The sequence below is a fragment of the Onychomys torridus genome, chromosome 10 (genome assembly GCF_903995425.1).
Source record: "Onychomys torridus chromosome 10, mOncTor1.1, whole genome shotgun sequence".
Taxonomy (NCBI): domain Eukaryota; kingdom Metazoa; phylum Chordata; class Mammalia; order Rodentia; family Cricetidae; genus Onychomys; species Onychomys torridus.
This window is the reverse complement of record NC_050452.1, coordinates 49,666,887-49,679,139: the sequence shown is the minus strand read 5'-3', so window position 1 is coordinate 49,679,139 and position 12,253 is coordinate 49,666,887.

Sequence of the window (12,253 nt, the reverse complement as noted above, 5' to 3'; positions counted from 1 at the left end):
AAACAATAGATATTTATTTTATAATACTACCAAATAGGAGAAATAAAGGTACTGTACATGCAAAAAATGTAAAATAAGAAAATAATGTTTTCTTCAACTTTTGTCATAAACTAAGTTTGTATGATGATTTTCAGTCTCATACACTTACAATAAATTTTCATTGGAGCCTTGTCTTAGGATCAAGTAAGATATTTAGGTAATAATTATGAAAACTTTGTAAGTACACAAAATATATGTTTAAAGCTATAGGAGGGACATGCAGCTAGAAGTTTTCTGATTTTCTATAAAGAATAATTTTGAAAGACATTAAAATGCATTTGATCTATATATAATTTTTATTATGTTTATATGTGCTGTATATGTGTATGCATTATTGTGTGTTTACATATGTTTGTATGTGTGTGGGGGGGTACATATCTCTATGTGTCAGAATGGATGCCACTTTGATTTTTCAGACACAATCTCTCACTGAAGCTCCAGGTACTCAATTCAGGAATATTGGCTCATCAGCAAGTTCCAAAGATTCCCCTGTCTTTACCCACACCAACACTGGTTTCATAGACATTTATGAGGAATTTTTATTTTTATTTTTATTCATTCTCTCATATATTATATCTGACTGCAGTTTCCCCTCCCTTCTCTCCTTCCAGTCAGTCTTCCCACCACATCTCCTCTCCCCTGATTCACTCATCCTTCTTTTCCCTCAGAAAAGGGAAGGCCTCCCTGGGCTATCAATAAAACATGGCACAACAGGTTACAATAAGACTAGGCACATCACCTCATATTAAGGCTGGATGAGGCAACCCAGTGTAAGAAAGGAGTCTTCAAAGCAGACAAGAGTCCTGTGGATATTGCTCTGTGTAAATAAAGTTCTGATTGGCCTGTGGCCAGGCAGGAAGTATAGGCGGGACAAGAGAGAAGAGAATTCTGGGAGGTGGAAGGCTGTGTGGAAAGAGACACCACCAGCCGCCGCCATGAGAAGCAACATGTAAAGACACTGGTAAGCCACAAGCCATGTGGCAAAGTATAAACAAACAGAAATGGGTTAATTTAAGATATAAGTACTAGATAGCAAGAAGCCTGCCACGGCCATACAGTTCGTAAGCAATGTAAGTTTCTGTGTGTTTACTTGGTTGGGTCTGAGCGTCTGGCGGGTGAGAGAGATTAGTCCTGACTGTGGGCCAGGAAGGAAAACTCTAACTACACAAGAGTCAGAGATAGTTCCTATACCCACTTTTAGGAGTCCTTCTAGAACACCAAGCTATGCAACCATTACATACATGCAGGGCACCTAGAGCAAACCTCTGCCAGTTCCCTGGTTTTGGGTGCAGTCTCTGTGAACCCCTCTGAGCCCCAGTTATTTGATCCTGTGTGTTTTATTGTGCTGTCCTTGACCATTCTGGCTTTTACAATCCTTCCTCACCCTCTTCCGCATAATTCCCTGAGCTCCACTTAATGGGAAGAGGGTAGAACCCAGCTGTGGGTCTCTGCATCTGCTCCTATCAGGTGCTGGGTGAAGCCTTTACGATGAGGTTTTTGTGTAAGCAATGGGGATTAAAATTCAGGTAACTATTTGTGCACAAAACACTTTACCCACTGTGTCTTTGCCCCAGTCCAACTCTATACATGACAAAATAACAAATGACATGACACAAAATTGTAAAATAATCCCAGAATCGGGTATCTTACATCATCACTGTTATATTGCATATATTATATTATATGTTTCAACTTCTACTGTACACTAGTTTGTTGTTTCTTTAGTAAATTATATTAGATTTATTCATTTTTATTTTGTGTTAGTATTTTGCTTGTGCATGGATTATTTGTGCCACATGCATTCCTGATGCTTATGGAAATTGGAAGAGTTAATTATATCCCTTGAAACTGGTGTTAGGGATAATAAAGTAAATTCTGAGTGCTAGGGATCACACCTGAATCTTATGCAAGAGCATCAAGAGCCCTTACCCTATGAGCCATTTTGAGATTTATCCAGACCATTTGTTATTGTCTTCAAAAGTCCAATAAAACATTGCAGCACCAGAGTGTTGAAATTCAAGAGTACAGCTATTAGTAAAATGGAGTTTTGCCAGTAAAGGATTCTTTCTATGTCCTGAAAGGAGAGAAAACATGTAAGCTAATATTCCTAATAGAATATTGTGAAGCTCTAAGGGTGGACAGAAAGTAATTTTAGGAAAACAAACTTTATTAAGCTGAAACTTATTTAATTTAAATTGCATTCCTCTTGGAGATCCAATTTCATGATATAATTTAAAACCAATTCTTCTAAGAATCTGTCTTATATATTCTGCTTTATTTATGATACTTGGAGGTATAAAACTCGTTTGTTGTTTTTATGCATACACAGTAAACTATATTTTCAGAATATTTCAAAACAGAAATAAACTTATTCTCCTATGATCTGTGAAAGTTGTAACCAATCAGTTAATCTTATTTGCTCTTATAACTCCATTTTCAGAAGTTGGACAAAGTTCTCCAGGTTTATGAAAAGGTTATGCAACATAAGCACATGAATATGATTTTAAAAGAGCGCTTGAGAGCCTGGAGAGATGGATAAGTGATCAAGAGTACTTGCTATGCTTTCAGACAAGTTCCATAGTTCAAAGAAGCCACCTTCTATAACTCCAGGTTCAGGAGATAATGTGCCTTTGTCTGGCCTGTGCAGGCATGATACATGGAGGAAAACACTTTTACTCACAAAATAAAAATAAATATTGGGCTATAGAGATGGCTCACTAATTAAAAGAGCACTGCCTGCTTCTCCAGAGAATGGAGGTTCAAATCATAGGACCTATATGGGGACTAACAATGATCTGTAATTCCACTTTCCAGGGACCCAACACCCTATTCTGGCTTCCACGGACACTGCCTACACAAGTTGTACATTCATACATGCAGTCAAAATAGCAGCACATAAAATAATGTTTAGAAAAAAATGAATAAATCTTAAAATATACAATAAAAGCATTTGACTCTTCTCACAAAGTAGCATGCACAGTTGGTAAGAGTTTGATTTCTTGATGTTCTATGACTCAAGTATGGGATGTCTTTAGCACAGAAGATTGCCACCAAATTTTGGAGAGTAACTGTGCTGGTTTGAATGAGAAGTTCCCCTATCCCCAAGACTCAGGTATTAGAACCATTGGTTCCCACTTTGTGTAATTTTTTTTTTTTTTGGTGGAGGGGGGTATGATGCAGTCTGGCTTGAGGTAGATTATCGCTGGCAGCAGACTTGGAGAGTCTGCAGCCTTGCCTCATTTCCACTTTCCTTACTACAGTCTTAGTGCTTCATGTTTGTCTTTAAAGACCTGATCTTTCAGCTTCCTTCACTTCCCACCATGCATGCCACTCAGTGCTATTCCTCCCTGCAAGTGTAAATCTTATCACTATAGAACTATCAATGCAAACAAACCTTCCTTCTTCTATAGGTTACCTTAGTAATGTTTTTTGTTGTTGTTTTTTGTTTATTTCCTTATTTATTTTTTAGTAGTAAATATAATAACCATGAGCAATGGCAATAGTCTGTAAAGTTATAAGTCCTTACCTAGAACTGGACCTACATTTTGATAGTCTTTTGAGTCTGGGATAGGTATTGTCTCCAAATTATAGGTTAACTATATTTAAACTCCATTACACATGTATATGTATTGCATGCATATGTGTATATGTACATATTTTAGAAAGATTCTACAGTAGTAGATTTCCATTTGTCTTTTTCAAATGTATTATCACTTCAAAGGTGTTTTCAAAGGGGTTAGTAATTACTCTCTATACTGCTTCCTCTCCCCTGCCACACTATCTGCCCCTCCACTTAACCGTTTTTCCCCTGACATTTTTATGATCTATATTATTTTCCCATCAATCCCTTGAGATCTACCATATGCCTTGTTAATCATTTCTGAATTCTATATTGGTATGACGATTAAAGACTGAATATCTAAAAATTCGAAGCTAGTGCCAACATCTGAAAGAGAACATACTGTGTTTGTGTTTCTGTGTCTGGCTTACCCAACTCTGATTGCTTCCAGCTCCATCTGTTTCCCTGAATATTTCTTAATTTCACTTTTCTTTACAGTTGAATAAATTTGCTTTGTGCACATACTTTCATTATCCATTCATCAATTGGTGGGCAGGTAGGTTGATTCCATTCCCTGCCCATTGTGAATAGAGCATGTATAAACACAGATAAACAAGTATCTATGTAGTGGGAGAAAGTGTGTAGCTGAAGTTTTCCTGTGTCCCACCTGGGCCGCAGTCAGGACAAATCTCTCTCACCCATCAGTACTGCAGCTGCTTGGACCCAAATAAACACTCAGAGGCTTACATTATTTACAAATAATATGGCCTAATGGCTCAGTGTCCTCACTAGCTATCTCTCATATCTTAAACTAACCTATTTCTATAAATCTATACTTTACCACATGGCTTTTGGCTTACTGGTACTTTTACATCTTGCTTCTCCTGGTGGCAGCTAGCATCATTTCCTCACTCAGCTTCCCTGTTCCCAGAAAAGGGAACTCTTTGTCTGTTTATCACACCTGTACTTCCTGTCTGGCTACTAGTCAATCAGCATTTTATTTATTAGCCAATCAGTGCAACACATTCACAGCATACAGATTGATATCCACAGCAGTAGTGTCTCTGGGGTATATGAATAGGAGTGGGACACCCAGATTATGTGTCAGATCTATATTCAGATGTTTTAGTAGACTTTTAATTTTGAGATAATTAATAAATGTCTAAGCATAAATCTGTAGAAAATCATTAGTATATATAGAAGAAATGAATGGTTAATGACAGAGGAAAACATTTAAAGTTAAAGTCTACAAAAACTTATTTTCTGATGAAGGCATAGAAATCATTAGTACACAATGCCCTCACCTTAGTAATAGAAGTGAGTGTTTTAAAACAAAAAAATAAGTAAACTATATAATAGAAATGGACAGTCTTTGAGTAGAATTAGCTTGCTTTCATCCACGTCTGAAGCAATCCAATTAAAAAATGGGCTACAGAGCTGAAAAGAGAATTTTCAACAGAATTTCTGATGTCCAAAAGACATTTAAGGAATTGCTCAAAATCCTTAGTCATTAGGGAAATACAAATCAAAACGACTTTGAGATACCATTTTATATCTGGCAGAATGGCTCAGATAAAAATAATTAATAATAGCTTATGTTGGAGAGGATTTGGAGCAAGGGAAACACTTTTCCAACATTGCTGGGAGTGCAAACTTGTACAGCTACTTTGGAAATCAGTATTGTGGTTTCCCAGAAAATTGGGAATCAATTTACCTCAAGAGTCAGCTATATCATTCTTGGACATATACCAAGGAATGCTCAATCATACCACAAGGACACTCAAATATGTTCATAGCAATATTATTTATTACTCACAATAGCCAGAACTTGTAAACAACCTAGCTGTCCCTCAATTGAAGAATGGAAAAGAAAATATGACACATACACATGACATCATGAAATTTGCAGGCATATAGATGGAATTAGAAAACATCATCCTGAGTTAGGTAACCCAGACTCAGAAGGACAAACATGGTATGTACTCACTCATAAGTTGATATTAGATATAAAGCAAAGGAGAACCAGACTACAACCCACAGCTCCAGAGAAGCTAGCTAACAAAGAGGACCCTAAGAGGGATGCACGGATCACCCCGAGAAGCAGAAATAAATGAGATCTCCATGAGTAAATTGGGGATGGGAGGGAATAGAGGGTAAAGGATGAAGACATAAGGAAATGGGGTAGTCAATCTGGAGGAGTGAAGGAGTGGGAGAGCAATGAAAAGCATACCATGATACAGGGAGACTTCATGGGGATAGGGAGAAACTGAGTTCTAGGGAAGTTCCCAAGAACCCACAAAGATGACCCCAGCAATATTGGAGAGGGTGCCTGAACTTGTTTAGACCAGTAATCCAAATTGTGACTACAATTATTAACATTCACATTTCAATTACTATTGAAGCATCTATTACATTTTCAGCCAATTTTTATACTGTTCTGAATATCATTTCCAGAAATACTGTCCATCAGTATTACACACACCTCTGAAGAATGATTAAAGGATTTTCATAAAAGTTTCTGCAACACTACTATATTTGCATCTAAACATGTAACTTTATTATGACATTTAACTATAATCTAGTCGATAAGAAGTAAAGTTATACTTTATGCCGTCTTTATTAGTTCTTCATTGCTTACTCAATGGATATAGGAGCAAATAATATGTCAATATGTGGACTTCTTTGTATTATTGACTTTAAGCTGCTCACTTAATACACAGATTTACTGAATTAGAGTAAATGTGTTTTGTATCTGTGAAAGCACTCACTTATAATTAAACCTTTCTTTTATCCAGAAACCAAAATCTTTGAATTGTTCATTTGACTCTGTGCTATATAATATGACCCAATTGAAGCAAAGTACATTTAAAGTACACATTGTTGTGAACTGACAATTGATTCCTAGAAATCTTATTAAATCTGACTCAAAAGCTTATATTACAGGAATTTTTTCATTTATATATTCCAGAAAATATATTGACAACAAGTAGTAGGAAGGAATTTTCAAACTATTTATGTCTTATGATGTGACAATTCCTCAAAGTTCAAAAGGCAGTTGTTATATTAATTAACAAAGCAGTTACTAAATTTAATCTTACCTATGGCTGAGACCATAGTACAATCCCTACTTTAAACAATGAAAGAATTTTTGACCTAAGCATATTGATTGTTTTTTACTTTGTAAAAACATCATAGCAAACATTTCTGGAAATAGATTCTACAAGGAGAAGTAATTTTACAGCTTTTGTTTCTGTTTAGGGTTCCAAAGTTACAGTATACAATATTACAAGCATTGGATCATTGGGTGGATTATTATTTAGGCACTGAAAAGAAACCTTTGATGGTTTATTATGGTAGTGGCAGAGAAGTTAGAAAGATGTATATTAAAAGTCTAGCTTACACTATACAGTCTTAGATACCATAGCTTTACATTGGCAAGGCTGAGGACTATATAGTTGCTCAGACCATGAATTTGGATCTCTCAGATGGCCCAATCTGGTTTGAAGTAAGAGAAGAATCATGGAAAGTTTCTGGTCTCCAGTGTACATTGTAAGCTCACAGAAACTCGGTTCTAGTGTCACTGTGGTGCAAATGCATGTCAGCAATAGGTATAGTGACAGCAGCAGTTTAGATACACTGCGACACTTGTCTCTGAAATCCCACTTTGTCTGGATTACCACCCACATTGGTGATATATCTCACCACTCCGAATAACCTGACCAAGGAAATTCCTCACAGACATTGAAAAGATCAATCTTTACCTATATTATAACTCGTAGATATATAATCCATTCTCTTGTTTCTCCTGCTCTAGATAATCTCGAATAACTGTGGTATGGAGAATGTGGTTTTGCCGTCAGAATTCCTTTCATATTGTCACAGAGCATCAGTAGAAAAATTTTAGTGGAGTTAATGTCTTTAAAAATAGCTAAACATTCAACTGAAACAGTGTCACATGCCTGCTGGGAACATCTCATGGTTTCCCTTTACCCCCAGCTTTCATTTTATTTTATTATTTTATTTTATTTTGTCTATCTCATATAACAAATATGATAGTGAGGCTCAGGCCATCATAGTAATGTATTGAACCTTTGGAGTCTTAAGTCAACTAATGCATAGTGAAGTGTTTATGTCATTGTGTCTTTTATTATATCTGCTGAAATATTTCTTTATTTTATTGAAAAATGAATAATTTCATACAGTTTTGCAAAAAATGCCTTTCTCTTTTTATGTCTATTAATTTATTATCTATCTATGTATCTATGTATCTATGTGTGCATGTGTGAATATGTATATGTATATTGAATATGGATGTCTTTATAATATATCTCTGTATTTCTGGGTGTACGTGGTTGTGGATGAGCATGTTTTGTTGGATAGCCATGTGCTAGAGTACATACGGATGTCAAAAGACAAGTTCCAGGAATCTTCCCTTCCAGTATTTGATCCTGGAGATCATACTCAGGCCATAAAACCTTGAGAATAGCATACTTATCTGCTGAGACAATTTGGCTGCTACATAATTTTAAAAACATTTTTTGTAACATTTGGGATCTCAAATGTTCTTGAGGACTAATAGGAAAGCATATTTCATTGGAGATTACCATAGATTTCCGAGACTTTTGTTTAATTAGATGGCATCCTTGTAAAATTGATATTCATCTATAATTAGTAGTTGAAACATAAAAGTAATAAAGAACATTATTAATAATAGTACCCATGATGATAAAGAATAGGTGAGTGTGACTGTACATGTCTATAGTTTTAGCACACGAGTAAAGGAGTTTGCAAAAATTAAGGTTCATCTTTCACTACATAATGAAATTGAGACCCCCATTTAAACAGAATCTGTAGAAACATCAAAATAAAACAAATGAGGAAAAATACTCAATTACAATGTGGAAAAGAAGAAGAGGAAGAAGGAGAAGGCAACAATGTTGACTGTGACAATGTTTTCTGGGCTGAAGTACAGCATTTCATTCTCTAATAAATTCTATGTGTCTTAAAGGAGACACTAAAAGCTGTTTAGCAGGAACATGTAGATATAAATCCTAATCATTGCATAAGAGATGGAGAAGAGCAGAATAAGGGCAAAGGTTGATCCAGTCAGTAAAACACTTACTCCTCAAGTAGGAGGAGGGATATTATTAGTTCAGATTGGATCCATTGACAAATGATACCTCCTTTCCAGCCAGAAGCTTTCCAGAAAGTGCAGCAAGATTGAGGACAGAAAGTAAGTTTCTTATGGATTCTGACTACATATTTCTTTAAAACATTGAATTGTATCCTGGACTTGATTACATTTCATATACTAAAAAGAAAAATCTTATTTTTTTATTATGGAATGAATGTTTTACAAATGTTCCCCAAATTATGTCTCTTTCTTTTATATACTTTCCTATTTTTTTCCCCTTGAGAGTTCATTTTCATTATTTAGTTTTTTTTGTATTTAGGATGACCAAGTTAAACTATTGAAATTCTATCAAATCTCAGGACCCAATTAACAATGAAATTTCAGCAACTCTGCTCATATCCACATCCCACTTTATGTGCTGAGTTAAAACTGTGACTCATTCCTTAACATCACATTCACAAATGAAAAACAGCTAACGGCAAGGAGAGAAGGCAGAAATGATCAGTTTCAATGTGAACTAAATATTTTTTTACCTATAGGAAGCCATCCTATTTCTTGCTTGAGGGAATTGAATACACTGTAATATAATGTAATCTTTAGAAGCATAATGGCACAGAGCTGTCTAGGAATACAATGTGCCAATTTTGACATTGACAAATTGCACAAGAGTTGATGGAATATAAATAGGACCAACAACCCTTCCATTCCCACTGACATTTAGTTTCTTTGGATATGAAAGTGCTCAAGTCATTTTCATGCAAGCACTTGTGAAAGATTTTTAAACTTTTTGAAATGAAGCTTAAAAGCACTGACTCTGGTATTATTTTGGTACAAACTAAACGATTTGTGCTAATAGTATAGTCGTTATTTGTAAGAGAAATGACCTGTAAACTGATCATACAAGGGAACTCCAATAAACAAAAACAATTACCAATCAGCATCACAAATTTCGTTTTCTCTATCAGGACATTTACTCTACCTCCTAGAATCTGAACCCTGTGTGCTTTTCTAGAACCTTACTGGGTACATTACAGAATTATTATTGTTTTTTCTTTACATAAAAATGTGTTTCATCTACTTCATTAATTCTTTGAGACTTTAAACCATGCACTTTAAACATATTTACCTCCTTAGTTCCCCATTTACTGCCCTTTGAACACTCACACCCCTGTCACCTAAATGGAAGGTTACTATTTTTCTTTATTTGATTTTCTGTTTCTTTTCACATAAAGCAGAAATTATTTTTAATATTCTTATGAGTTTTTTTCACCCATACAAATTTGTTTCTATATTTAGACAATTCTGTCCGAAAACTCAGATTGGCCATTAAATATCATGGTTTTTCCACAAAAGGCAATATTGTAGATAACTTTAATTGAAAAATAATTACAGAAATGAGAAAGCACAGACATATGAACTATGTTTTATGTTGCCAAACACTCTTGAGCTTGTAGCTCATTCTGTTGGAGGAAACTGATTTTCCACTTGCAACATAAATCATCTGCAAGCAGCTTCCTGACTGCTAGTGGGAGGCTTGGGGGCTGACTTTTCCCCGGTTTTTGCAGCCCCTGTGCCTGTTGTCAGAGTCTCTAGTAGTTAGTTCAGTTGTGAATCAGCTCATCATTTCTAAAGGACACTGTTTCTTCAATCATCAGTTCACCACTAGCGTTTATAATCTCTTCTATTGAGATTCAATGTAATTGTAATGTAAAACAGAACTTATCATTATAAAATTCACCAAAATAGAAAAAAAGAAAAGGTGCATGAAATGTGAACAGCAATGGAAACCTTGATTACCTGTGAACCGGATGCTCATGGGAAAGGGGATTCTAGATTTATAGAAATGTCAAAGGATCATTGTTTTTTTTGTTGTTTTTTTTTTTTCCAGAAGAAAAGGCAGAATGCTGTGAATCCTCATAATATAATTTAATATATAATATAATATAATATAATATAATTCTTCATAATATAATTTAAGGCTTCAATACCCATAAGATCAATATCTCTACAAACCTGCTGCTGAACTTGTCAAGAAACCATTCCTAGTTTGTCATGAAGCAAGCAACTGTATGAACCAACAGTAGTTCTGGGGTTTAATTGGCAGAAATAAGCTCTACTTTGGTCTTCATGTTTGAATGTTTATTTCAGAGTTAAAAAATACAAAAAAAAATGTATCACAGAAAGATAAGCTGAGAAATTGTTTGTAATTTGAGAAAATAAATATAGTAATTAATCAACAAAGAACAAATAAACTCACAGAGAAAAATATAATTTGTGCTGGTCAAGCAGGATGGTTGTATCTGGAAAATTAACATAGATCCACATTGATCACCCTGCACAAGACTAAACTGCAAATGGATCAAGAACCTCAGTGTAAGACCGGACTCTGAATCTGATAGAAAAGAAAGTGGAAAATAGGCTTGAAGTCATTGGCACAGAAAATGACTTTTTCAGCAGGACCTTGATACCACAGACATTAAGACCAACAAATAATAGATTGTCCCACGAAGCCTCTTACAGCATAGGATGCTGTCATTTGAGCAAAGAGGCTGAGTGTTTATGGAAAAACAATCTATATGACAAAGGATTAGTAAGTGTAATATACAAAGAACTAAAACAAAGCTAAATATTAAGACTAAAAAATAGCTCAATTTAAAAAATTGCAGTATAGATTTAAATATTTTCAAAATACTAAACATAAATGACTTACAAACACTTAAAAAAAAAAAAAGTTCAACACCCTTAACTGCCAGGGAACTACAAATTAAAAGTACTTTGAGATTTTACCCCAGTCCTGTTGGTAAAGATTAATACAGCAAATAACATATGACATGTGTTATTTGATATATGATGAATGACAAATATATGGCAGTAAATGCTGGCAAAAATGGGGGAAGAGAGAACACTAATTAACTGCTGACGTAAGTACAAACTTGTAGATCCGCTATGATGATCAGCATGCAGGTTTACAATCAGCATGCAGGTTTACAAAAAAAAAAAAAAAGACACAAGGTACAAATATGCCATTATTGATCACACATGCAAAGCACTCTTCATCTTAGTACAGAGACAGGTCTTCATCTATGTACATCAGCACTACTTTCCAAATGTCAAAATATTGAAATCAGCTTAGATATAAACTCACAAAAATGAAATTTACAGTTATTTGGATGGAACTAAAAAAAATATTTTGTAAGAGCATGAATTGTTGAGACCAAGATTGGAGAGGCACAGGGACAAATATCCAAACGAATGGAAGCACATGAATTATGAACCAAAGGCTGTGGAGCCCCCAGCTGGATCAGGCCCTCTGGATAAGTGAGACAATTGAATATCTTGAACTGTTTGGGAGGCATCCAGGCAGTGGGACCCGGACGTGTCCTTAGTGCATGAGCTGGCTGTTTGCAACCTTGGGCTTACACAGGGACACATGCTCAGCCTGGAAGGAGGGGACAGGACCTGCCCGTACTGAATCCACCAGGTTTAAATGAATCCCCAGGGGAGTCTTGGCCCTGGAGAAG